The sequence below is a fragment of the Anolis sagrei genome, chromosome 1 (assembly GCF_037176765.1).
Source record: "Anolis sagrei isolate rAnoSag1 chromosome 1, rAnoSag1.mat, whole genome shotgun sequence".
NCBI classification, from domain to species: Eukaryota; Metazoa; Chordata; class Lepidosauria; order Squamata; family Dactyloidae; genus Anolis; species Anolis sagrei.
In genome coordinates, this window is record NC_090021.1 from 219,564,449 (window position 1) to 219,577,696 (window position 13,248).

At 40.9% G+C, this 13,248-nt stretch overlaps 1 protein-coding gene across 8 annotated transcripts in view; it reads right to left on the bottom strand.

Annotated features, from left to right (window-relative positions):
• KALRN (kalirin RhoGEF kinase) overlaps positions 1 to 13,248 on the bottom strand; it is a 607,994-nt gene that overhangs the window by 136,611 nt on the left and 458,135 nt on the right. The gene's annotated exons all lie outside the window — the stretch shown is intronic.

Here is a 13,248-nt window from a genome sequence, read left to right on the forward strand (position 1 = left end):
TAAACTATAGCTCAACCAGTGTATGCCGCAGAAAAAAGCACTGTCTGATGAAGTCAAAAGTATGAGACCACTTCCATCAACTTGGGAAGGGAAACTAAGGCCGGGTATGAAAGGCACAATCCCATTAAGGACACTCAAAACTGATGGACTGCAAAAACAGGAGAGAAGGGAGACAAGATCTTCCTGGATTACCACTACTTTGCCTGCCTGAGCACATATATGCCTCCCTCTTATATTTCTTATTATATCCAGACCTTCAGTCAAAAAGACCTTCAGACCAACTTACAAATTGTTATATTGACAGTTCCCAGCCCTAAAATTTATGATTGAAAAATCTCTTACAATTTTACAATCTCTTCATCAAACCATATTTCTGTTATACTTGTCAGGTCAGCATGCTCTTCCTGGCTGACGTACTAGAGAATTTTCAGATTTCCACTTCCTCCACTGTCAGGCTTGAGGGGACTACAGTAAGGTTACACATATTCATAAGACTAAAGGGCAAGATGGAAGGGGAAAAAACATGCATATGTCTAATCTGACTTCCATTCTCATGATTTATTTATTTTTCCTTACAATAGTCTATGATCTCTAATTCTCAGGCATTTCAGGGCATAGAAGAGTCAGTCAGTCTTGTATTCACTTTGCTTTACTTTGTTGCTGTGACAACATCTTAATATTGTAGGACACCACTCCAAGCCAGGAAAACCTGCAGCTCTCCACATTCAGTTTTCCTTAATATAAGAGAGCTGATGCCATTAATTAGCTCGTCTAATATATTTCCTGGTACATTTTGCCTGTCTAAACTTGACCATTATATCTGAATTAGATTTACTTCCAGGGTCAGATCTCAGCAGTGAATCTACAGTGTTGAATTAATGTAGCTCAAGCATAAGCAAATTTTGGCCCTCCAGGTGTTTTGGACTTCAACTCCCACAATTCTTAACAACCAGTAAGCTGGCTGGGTTTTCTGGGAGGGCTGAAGTTTGTCAATGCTTGATGCCACTAACTGCCACAGCTCAATACTATGGAATCCTGGGATTTGTAGCTTGATGGGGCATGAGGAGTCTTTGGCTAAAGACTTTGTAAAACTACAACTCTCATGATTTCATAGCATTCAGCCATTGCTGTTAAAGTGATGTCAATCTACATTAATTCTACACTGTAGATGACTCCTATGTCAGGTGTCCTCAGCATACTCTGTGAGTCTGCAGCACAAGACACAGAGCACCCCCTGCTGCAAAGTTGATAATCTGGTCTTTGGTCCCTTTACCAGTATGTACTGTGTTTGGTTTTCAGAGTAGGAAAACAGCTGCAAGTTAACTCATTACATGAGTTCTGACTGCATGATGATATTACTGAAAGAACTAGAAACCAAATAATATATTTTAAAAGACTCAGCATGCTCCCTTGTGCTCAGCCCACCATTATAAATATTGGACACTGTTCAGATATTGTAAAAGTTGGGAATGGGAGCAAACAGCCCCCATTGTCATGATTCACATACATACTTCCCCCAATGCATATGCAAGGGTTCATACAAGCACACATTATTTGTTACTTGAACACTGAAAACGCCTACCTATTCCCTTTTGGGGACAGGCAGAAAACAGAATACTCAGAAAACTGAATATTTCTCAAAGCCTTAAATGTGGGAGGTAACATGAAATTTTTGTTTCTTGATTAATTTTTGTGCCTATCTTTCCACCCAGGCAACTTCTTTGAAGCTTGGCCCCTTTATGCATCACAATAAACTGAGGCACATGCCAAAAAGTGTGTGTGTGTTTGTGGGGTGAGGAATCACATGGACTGCTTTACGTAGGACATCCAGATGTTTGCACTGTACATTGTAGGAGTGAACTGTATTCAGAAGCAAATGGAGAGGCAATATTCTAAGTTTATGCTGCTAGTATCTGCTTTAGACTGATTGCTTTTAGAAATGGTAAAAAACCAACAGTAGTGGCAGATTACATTCTTGCTTTGTCTGCAAAAGTTACCTATTGCTAAAGAATAATAGTTTATAAATCTGAAATCTTTTAAGCCCTATATAAGGATTATCCCAAGAAGGATCACACCAAGGCTCTTCCTTTAGCAGGGAGAGGGAACAGGGAATTCTCAAAATGTGAATCCCACAAGCTACCAACCTTTTATAAGGAATATCACAGGGGGGAACTTGATAAAACAGGGAAAGATATAAACTGTGTATAGCTATATTTTAATGACGTCTGAACTGAGAGGTTTTGAAACTGTTTCTTCAATTGTCTTCACTGCCACCTTTTTGTTTGGTCATCAGGCTGAGTTGTAAGTGGATAATATACTTAGTAACACCCTTTTGTGTTACAATAGTGTTTGTTTTCTTTAAAGGGTTTAAAACACAATGATGTTTCCACTGGGGCTGTCGTAAAGTGTTAAATAACAAAACGTTTATTTAACAGGCTTAAACTTCTTCAGGTACAAATGCACAGTGGTTTCAATAAGTTACTGGTACATAAGCTTCACTAGGCCCACATTCATACCCTATTATACAGATAATTCCAGTTCATAGGCAGGAAGTGTGTTGCCTACGGTATACATGCATCCCTGGAAAAGTCTAGTAAAGCCTTTGTGTTCCTCTAGCCCCCTACCACCCAACTCCTGGAAATTGGGGGGAAAAAGTGAAAATAGCACATTGTTGTTGGTTTTTTTTTGACAAAAAATGACTTCAGGCTCAGCTGTGCCCAAAAGGCTATTTTGAAAACTCTACCCAAAATCAAAGAAAAGGCGAGAAGAAGCAACTGTGATGCTCCTTCTTGTTTCAGGGCATGGCAGCAGTGTGGCTCATACTGAGTTGGAAGGATGCATAAACAGCCCAATACTTGGCCAAATCTTTTATTCTTTCCAAGTAAATGAAAAATTACCATAGTGCTTGCTATATTCATTCAAGATCCTGAAGAACTATCCATCAAAGACCTTGGTTTCCCATAAGGACCATGCTCTTGCCAGTGACACTTCATATATTCTTAGAGAATCTGTACTCATCAAATTTGTAAAACAAAATTGCCCCCATAAATCTTTCTTTTGACTGATTTACACAACTGTTATAACTTTTAACTATACTGTGCAGGAGACAGTTTTGCAGCACTTGATCACTACTTAGATTGGCATTTTTGGCCCAAAATGGTGAATGGTCCTACTGGCAGTCTCTAAGAGAGTCAAATCATTTTGTAAAATAGGTTGCTGCCATTTCTTGCTCTGTTTAGCAGACCTCCTTCCCCTACTTTTTCCAAACAAAGAATACACATCTGGCTACTTTTGTTTTGTTTTGTTTGTTTGGGCATTTTGACAGTACATTTACTCTCTGGGGGATCTCAAGAATAGAAAATTTTGTCCCAGATCCACCCACTTCAATTGCCCACTCTTGCTTTGAAAGGGGCATGAATGGGTGGTGTTCAGAAGCTGTCTTTTACGAAATAACTACTTTGGTGGTTGCAAAAACAGAGAAAATTCCAACCCAGCACCTCCTACATAGACAACAGGCTGGCATTTATGCACACACAGAGCACTAACATGTTAATAGTAAAATCAAAACAGAGAGGAATGGACATTGGCATCTCTTCGTTAATCCAAAAAGTAAGATGTATATTGCAAAGATATGTCCTGCAATGCAATAATATATTACTTCAAAGCTCAGAATGAAAAAGTGATGACGTAAAAGTTGTAAACGAACAATATTAATTAATGTATTGTTGAAGACTTTCATGGCCAGAATCACTGGGTTGTTGTAGGTTTTTTGGGCTATATGGCCATGTTCTAGAAGCATTCTCTCCTGACCTTTCACCTGCATCTATGGAAGGCATCCTCAGAGGTTGTGAGGTCTGTTGGAAACTAGGAAAATGGGGTTTATATATCTGTGGAATAATGTCCAGGGTGGGAGAAAGAACTCTTGTCTGTTGGAGCCAGATGTGAATGTTGCAGTTGGCCACCTTGATTAGCATTTGATTGCCTGACAATTTTTAGGTGTAGCTTCTTAGTGCCTGGGGGAATCCTTTGTTAAGACGTGATTAGCTGTCCCTGATTGTTTCTTGTCTGGAGTTCCCCTGTGTTTGAGTGTAGTTCTTTATTTGCTGTTTTAATTTTAGAGGTTTTTTTTTTAAATACTGGTAGCCATATTTTGTTCATTTTCATGGTTTCTTCCTTTCTGTTGAAATTGTTCACATGCAAATCAAAGAACATGACTACTTCAACCAGAGAAGTCAGCCATAGGAGGTGAGGTGAATAAAGTTTATTGCACTAGCCATAGGCCATGACATCAACAACATACAACCTTTATAAACACATTCCAATACAGATCAAACCCATTCAAAAAATTTTAAAAAACTAGATCTTTAAAATTTTGCTGGCAGAAACCTGACAGTAGTATGTGTCATCCTTAACCTTCTCCCTTTCCCTATCTGGACTCCAACGAGGATTTTGCTACTCTGTCTCTGATCTTTTGGGCTGCAATTGCAAATGTGGCTACTTTTAGTGTTATATTTTTGTCATAATCCGCTAACAAGTCACCGATCACGGCCGATTCTTGCCATGCTGCCCTTTCTTCAAGGAGTATTCCCAGGAGATTTTTTCTGGGATCATTATACAGAGGGCAGTGTAATAGATAGTGTGTTAGATCTTCTTTATCCCCAGAGCCACAAATGCAAAGCCTTTGGGCATGGGGGATCCCTTTGTATCTCCCTTCTAGCCAGTTTGAGGGCATTGTTTGGAAGCGCAGGGCTGTAAAGGCTTTCCTCAACACTGGTGACGTTAGGTCTTGAAGATATTGTTGGCAGTATTGGTCACTCTTTAGTCTGGGATACCATGTAGAAAAACCTTGCTTTTTACTAATTTCCAAATTGCCAGCTGCATCCATCTCAAAGATTTTATCACTAATCTCCTTCTTGTCCAGCTGCATTAGAGTTGTTATTGACCCGTCAAAATACTGATGAAGCAAGGCTAGCCAGGATTGCACCCATCCTCCCCGTTTATACTGCTCCCTCAAGCATTGCTTTGCTATGCTCACCTCCTCCATTCCTAGCAATCTCTTCCCATACGAGATGATGAGTTTATGCATTCTGGCCTTAAGTGAGGGAAGATCTAATTCCAGTCTTAACAGGGCAGCTGGGGTCCCAGGGGGAAGGGCTAAAAGAGCTCTTGCGAACTTGTTCTGAATACGTTCAACCTGTTCTGTATTTCCTTGCCCCCAAATTTCCGCTCCATATAACATTTGAGGTAAAATTTTAGCGGCAAAAATCTTTACTGTGGGACATACCAGGGAACCTCCCTTTGTTTTTCCAAAGGCTAGGATTGACTTCGCTGCCCTCCAGGCAGATAATTTGGCTGCCTCTATGTGGTTCTTCCAGTTTCCATTATGTGAGAAGTGTAAGCCCAAGTATTTAAAGCTATCACACTGCTCTATTGAGTGACCATCCAATTTCCAAGCGTGTCTTTGCTTCCTTTTGGAAAATACCATCACCTTGGTTTTTGAGTGATTGATTGACAGCTTCTCTTGTCTACAAATTCTACTTAATGACCTCAAAAGTCTCCTGAGACCTATTTGCGTAGATGACAGGAGCACCATGTCATCCGCATATAATAGGATCTGGATTCTCCTATTACCTACTAATGGCGGAAAGTGATCAGGGGAACTCAACTCGGCCACTAGGTTGTTCACGTAGAAGTTGAACAAAAAGGGAGCTAGTAAGCAACCTTGCCTAACTCCTCTTTTAGTTTCAATATTGTTCGATAGCTTGCCTGATAGCCCTAACCTCACTCTTAGATCCGTTCCCGAGTATAGCTGGTGCAATAATAACAGCAGTCGTCTGTCCACATTCGACATTGCTAACTTTGCCCACAAACGCTGTCTGTCGATTAAATCAAAAGCTGAGGTAAAATCTACAAATGCTGCGTATAGGCAACCCTTTGGTTTCCTCAGACTATTTTGGATTAAGTGCGACAGTACAAAGCATTGATCTATTGTGCTTCTGCCATGTCGAAATCCCGCCTGTTCTTCCGCAATAATATTATTTTCCTCCGCCCAACTATGTAGTTTGTTTAACAGAAACCTACCATAGATTTTTGATACTACATCCATCAGGCTAATTGGTCTATAATTGTGTGGATCCGTCCTATTGCCTTTTTTATATAGGGGAACAATTATGCTAGTTTTCCACCCATGTGGAATGATTCCTGTCTGGTTGATATATGTAAACAGTTTGGCCAGGATGGGGGCCCACCAGGTGATGTTGCATTTGAACAATTCTGGGGGAAGCATATCCTCTCCTGGGGCTTTTCCATTTTTTAATTTTTGAAGTAGGCCTTCCATTTCCTCTAATGAAACTGGAGGCCAAACAGGAGCATCAACATGTTCGAACACCTCCCCCACAGCCTCCGGGTCGCCAAAAACCTCTCCAAAATAGGCTTCCCAAGTAGGAGCTGAAATTTGGGAATCTAAATGAGGTTGCATGGACCTTAGCCCGGAATGCACCATGTTCCAGAATTTGCCCTCATCCTTTTGTCTAACTGCCAGATCCAGTTTCATCCAGTTTTGCCTATTGAATTCAATTTTCTTCCTTTTTAGTAGGGATTTATACTGTGAACGGATTTCACTCAGACTTTTATAGGATTGTTCGGTCCCAGATTTGTTGGCTACTCTGATGGCCAGGGCAAGGGTCTTTTTTTGGCTACTGCATTCTGCATCGAACCAACTTCCTTTACCGTGCTTGATGCCTTTAGCTGGCTCTGAGTGAATCAGATGAGGTTTGAGGGAGGTAATAATTTGCTGATAACCTTCTATTGGGTCGATAGTGCTTTTGAGTATCTTGTCTCTGCAAGTTTCGAGAGACGGTCCATTAAGTAGGTCTGTCAATTTATCGCTCATGGGCCCTGACCATTTAAGTCGTCTGGGTCCCATGCAGACCAGGTCCAGCGGATAATTATTTGGCACTCTGTCCTGCTCAACTTCTGTTTTTATAACTAATTTGATTGGGTAATGGTCACTTTCTGGGCGCATGTCCACTATAAAAGTTTTGACTGCTGGTAACAGCCTAGGTGAGATTATAAAGTAATCTAGGACACTTCCCCGCCTTGCTGAATGATACGTGTATAGTCCAGATGACTCCTCTAAATGGCTCCCATTCATAATTAATAAAAAATGCTTATAAGCTAGTAAGAATAGTTCTAACCCATTCTTATTAAATTTCACATCTCTTGAATTTCTGCCAAGCGAGAACTGGTTCTCTAGATAAAGCCCAAAATGCTGCGCTAGATCCTCATTTGATTTCCCCATCCTCGCATTAAAATCACCTCCTAAAACTATATTCGTGTTTTCCACGCCCGCGGTAATATCTCCTAAGGCTGAGTCTAGATGCCGCCAAACCTCTTTGGTAGGATATGTTGAGTTTACTGGGGGCACATAAACATTAATACACAACAAAACCTGGTTATCCCTAAATTTTATCTCTACTGCTAAAACATTATTGTTCGTATGATTACTCATAATTTGACATTCAGCTTCTAACTCGACTGAAACAAGAACTGCTAAGCCCCCACAACAGCGCCCCCACTTATGTCGCCTCGAAGCAGCTACTGCAAAACTCCTAAAACCCTGCAAAATAGGATTTGGGGTTTCCTCCACCCAAGTTTCTTGTAACATAATAATAGAAAACTCCTGTAAATATTCTGTGAACTCTTTGTCCACTAGTTTTCCCTTCCATCCCGCGATATTCCAGGACAGGATCTTTAACTCCTTTGCTGTTTTCATTTTTGTATAGTTGTTCGAGCCTGCATTGGTTAAATGTGACTGGGTGACCCAATTTTTGTGTGTATATATAGGGTTCTCCTCTTTAAGGGCCTTTACCTTCTCTTTGTTTCTAGACACTATGGATGGGAAGAATTGGGCAATAGGTGTCTGTTTCAAACCACCCTTTCCGCTAGGTGTTATAATTTGTGTCTGGGGCCCTACCTTTTCAGCCCTCCTATCTGTCCTTCATGCTATTTTGGTGATTGACCCCTTGTCCTCTTTTTCAGTACCCGTTTGAGTATCCCAGGGACCTATAGTAATATCATTGTCGTGAACCACACATGGGTTTATAATTTGGGGTTTCACCACTATCACCTCTGGGGACAGTGGGGAGTGATTAAAGGGTAGGTCTGCTCTTTCCTCAGTGTTCAAGAATCTCATCTCCAGCCAGTCAGTGTTATCCTGCACTGCCCTTTGCCCGTCCCTTGATCTAATACATCCTTCATCGTTTAGATACAGCCTTTTGGAGAATATTTCTCTCAAGTGTCCGCTTAGCGCCTGCAATCTATCTAAAATAGCCCCTTGCTCCTTTCCTGGCAAGTTTGCATATGTCTCTACCAGTAGTTGTTCCTCTGGGCAAAACTGGTTTTCCTGGCCGGCGGTATCTTTTCCCTCCATTGTGGGGCTGGCAGTTTGGACCTCCAGGGGGCTCCGTAACTGTTCACTTCTCTCCCTCATCGCTATTTGTTGTTCTTCAGCTTCCATTTTGCCCTCTGGAAAGCCTTGCTTGAGGGTCTTCTGGAAAAATCTTGTTATTGTGATGCCCTTTTTTGCAAATTGACGAACCAACCTGGACACAGCATATTATTTGAGGACACAGAAATGCTGGACCACTCTAACAACCACCATGTCAGATTACACAGAAAGGCCACTGAAATCCACAAGAACAATTTCAACAGAAAGGAAGAAACTATGAAAATGAACAAAATCTGGCTACCAGTATTAAAAAACTCTGATGTCCTATGTCAGTTCTTACAAAAACATCTTTTTCATCTATATCTCTGTTGTATACAAATTAGATATCAGTTGCTATTGTTGTTAATGTATTTTGGAGATCAGCTCCAGACTGGGGCTATCCAATCTTTAGGATAATAATCTAAGCATTTATTGGGTTGCTGTGAGTTTTCATGACTGTATGGCCATGTTCCAGAAACTAGTGATTCTGGTCATGAAAGCCTTTGACAAGACATTAAGCATTTATTGTCCAAGGATAAACACTGGTTAATCCCCCCCCACCCCCCACCCCCAAAAATCACTACATTTTAACTAAACACACACACTGTTTCAACTATGTATGTTACTTGGCTTACCTGATGTCAGGCTATTTGTACTGAAAGCTTGGCTTTGCCGATAGAAAATGTTAATAATGTAATTGTCGATGTCAGCTTTCAGCATTTAATTTCCCTATGACCTCACTGTCTACAATCCCCATTCTACCTTCCCCCCAAAACACGGTGGCAGTCTTATACCTGGAATTTAAGATAACACTTCATGTATTTGATGACACAAGTTACAGGAAATGAAAACTCACACTGTTTTAACACTGTTTGTCTTTAAGGTGCTACAGGATTCTGTGTGGTCTTTCTTGCAACAGCCCAACACAGCATTAATAATCTTGTCAGCCTAAGCTACAGACTGGGTTGTGAACTTGCTGCAAATTGTTTAGAATCATAGTATTGCTGTTGTGGGTGTGTGCTTTCAAGTCACCTGTTCATTTCATAGAATCATAAAATCATAGACTTGGGAGAGACCTCTTGGGCCATCCAGTCCAACCCCCTACCAAGAAACAGGAAATCACATTCAAAGCACCCCCAACAGATCCAGCCTCTGCTTAAAGGCCTCCAAAGAAGGAGTCCCCACCACACTCCGGGGCAGAGAGTTCCACTGCTGAACAGCTCTCACAGTCAGGAAGTTCTTCCTCATGTTCAGGTGGAATCCCCTTTCTTGTAGTTTGAAGCCATTGTTGTTCTAGTCCCCAAGGCAGCAGAAAACAAGCCTGGTCCTTCCTCCCTGTGACTTCCCCTCACATATTTATACATGGCCCTCATCATGTCTCCTCTCAGCCTTCTCTCCTGAAGGCTAAACATGCCCAGCTATTTAAGCCGCTCCTCACAGGGCTTGTTCTCCAGACCCTTGATCATTTTGGTTGCCCTCCTCTGGACACATCCCAGCTTGTCAACATCTCCCTTCAATTGTGGTGCCCAGAATTTGATACAGTATTCCAGATGAGGTCTAACCAAGGCAGAATAGAGGGGTAGCATAACTTCTCTGGATCTAGATACTATACTCTTATTTATGCAGGCCAAAATTCCATTGTCTCTTTTTGCCGCTGCATGACATTGTTGGCGTATGTTTAACTTGTTGTCCATGAGGACTCCAATATCTTTTTCACATATACTGCTCTCTTTGCATTTCATTTTTTCTGTCTAAGTGGAGTATCTTGCATTTGTCCCTGTTGGATTTCAATTTGTTGATTTCGGTCCATCTCTCTAATTTGTTAAGATCGTTTTGAATTCTGCTCCTGTCTTCTGGAGTATTGGCTATCCCTCCCAATTTGGTGTCATCTGCAAACTTGATGATCATGCCTTCTAACCCTTCATCTAAGTCATTAATAAATATGTGGAACAGCACCGGGCCCAGGACAGAACCTGTGGCACTCCGCTCGTCACTTCTTTCCAGGCAACCCCATGAAATTCATAGGGTTTTCTTTGGCAAGGAATACTCAGAGGTGTTTCTGGGAGTTCCTTCTTCTCAAAAAAAGCCTATGGCACCTGGTATTTGTTAGTGATCTCCTATTCAAGTAATAACCTGCTTGGCTTCTAAGATCAAATGGAATCTGGTGTTTTTAGGGTATTTGTATTACTAGTTTATTTACAGGAAAAGAAATCAGGAACTCTGGAACATGCTCCAAAACAAAATTTACTTTAACTTAAGAGATATAAAATAATTTATTCAAGTTCCACCCTTGTTTCTGCAAGCTTTCTCTCCTAGCAATCCTGTTGTTTATGATATTTGCCTTACTTCTTGGGTATACAGCAGGTATAAATATAGCACTCATTTTAGAAACCAAACCTCATAAATATAGAAGCTAGACACTATTCAAAATCTATGGGCATAAATTGATACCCAATTCTCATCAAGATGTATCAAAAAGAGAAAAAAATACATACACATACAAAATCCAACTACCTGGATCTAAATACTGTTATTTTAAATATTACAGCTTTGTCACTGCTTTGAATAGTACTTATGTGGCCACTGCAATATACAAGCAAATATTTGGACAAAATGGATAGGACCACATACAGGCTGTCTTCCCAGTCAAATTAAGAAGGAAACTCAAAACAATGCAGTTACCTCAGACATTCATCTGCTTTTCCCCTGAAGGAAACCTTGAAAGGATTGTCTGGTCTCAGGGAAGTCCTACATACAAACTATTATATTGACATCTATAAAAAAAGGCTTATTTTTTTCAACTTGCAATTTGTTGCAGAACACCTAGCAACTTCTCACAGATCCCTATAAACTGCCCTGAGTTGCCCTCGGGCTGAGAAAAGCGGTATATAAATATGGTTGATAATAAATAAATAAATAAATAAATAAATAAATATAATGCTAGGGAATCCTGGTAGAGGAACGGTGATCAATATTATATGGAATTTTGGATCCAGTTGTATTACTACTGCATTTGTTTATAAAGCTATTGTCCTCCCAACCCTGCTCTATGCCTGTGAGACGTGGACTGTCTACAGACGTCACATGCAACTCCTGGAACGATTCCATCAGCGCTGCCTCCGGAAAATCCTGCAAATCTCTTGGGAAGACAAGCGGACAAACGTCAGCGTGCTGGAAGAAGCAAAGACCACCAGCATTGAAGCGATGGTCCTCCACCACCAACTCCACTGGACCGGCCATGTTGTCCGGATGCCCAACCACCGTCTCCCAAAGCAGCTGCTCTACTCCGAACTCAAGAACGGAAAACGGAATGTTGGAGGACAGGAAAAGAGATTTAAAGATAGGCTCAAAGCCAACCTTAAAAACTCTGGCATAGACACTGAGAACTGGGAAGCCCTGGTCCTTGACCGCTCCAGCTGGAGGGCAGCTGTGACCAGCAGTGCTGCAGAATTTGAGGAGGCACGAGTGGAGGGTGAAAAAGAGAAACGTGCCAAGAGGAAGGCGCGTCAAGCCAACCCTGGCCGAGACCGCCTTCCACCTGGAAACCAATGCCCTCACTGCGGAAGAAGATGCAGAGCAAGAATAAGGCTCCACAGCCACATACGGACCCACAAGAATATTGGAAGACAATCATCCTCGGAAAGCGAGGGATCGCCTAAGTAAGTAAGTAAGTAAGTAAGTACTGCATTTCTTCAATTCTAAGATACAAGTTTACATATATAAACATCTCTAAAAATGGAATGAGTCTTGGAATCACAGGTGTATCTTGTATATTTTTGGTGGTGGTGACGGTACGACAATCAATGGTGTCATACAAATGAAGAAATAAGTACTGATAGATGATACTGATACTGATGTACTGATACTGATCGAAATTACACAAAAGCAAGATTATATGCCCTACTTTTTTTTTTTTGCTTGCACAATGACAATAAATTCTGTAGCTCTGTAATGCCATGCTAATCTCCCACAGTGCAGCTTTCCACTTTGTCACACAACTCGTATTCTATTACAGGAAAGCCTGGCCATCAGCCTCCCAAATTGACTCTTGCGATTCCAAATGGCAATCTAAGGTCTACACATTTAGAACATTTTTTTTAAAAAAATGCTTGGTCCTTGGCACAATGAACTAATCAGTGACTGTTCAATGGAATCTGGAATTCCATACATTATGCTAAGCTTATAGTACAAGTCCACTTGCTCCCTTAAGTATCTGAGACAGGCTTCCAAAATTGCTTTGGAAGTGCCCAAGGATGCAACCATTCATCTCCTAAAGCATATTCAGCCATTCTCAACCCAAGACCAGCATCTTGACAGCTACAAGAATTCTTCAAAGACTCCGAGTTGGGATTGAAGTATGACACTCCACCAAACCCTGTTGGACCATCTGGAGTTTGCTCCAGATCCATAAGCTGTGTAGGAGTCTTTGTGGTTCAAATATATAAATAAACATATGGACCTGTACATATTTTGACTTTTATATACATAGATAGATTACAGGTGATTCCCTCTTATTTGAGGTGCATGGGCAAATAAATAAAAAATGACTATGGCTCCAATTTAAGGAATGAGTTCATTCCGAAATTGTTATCTTTCTATGCTGTTAGTAGCAGTAATTGCCAACATCTCCTTACAAGGGATACATATGCTCTTTTCTGGCATGTAAACAACTTATAGCATACTTTCTCAAGATATCTTATGAAACTCTGTGAAGATTAACCACTGCAAAAAACAAAACAAAAAACGGGACTCAATTTATT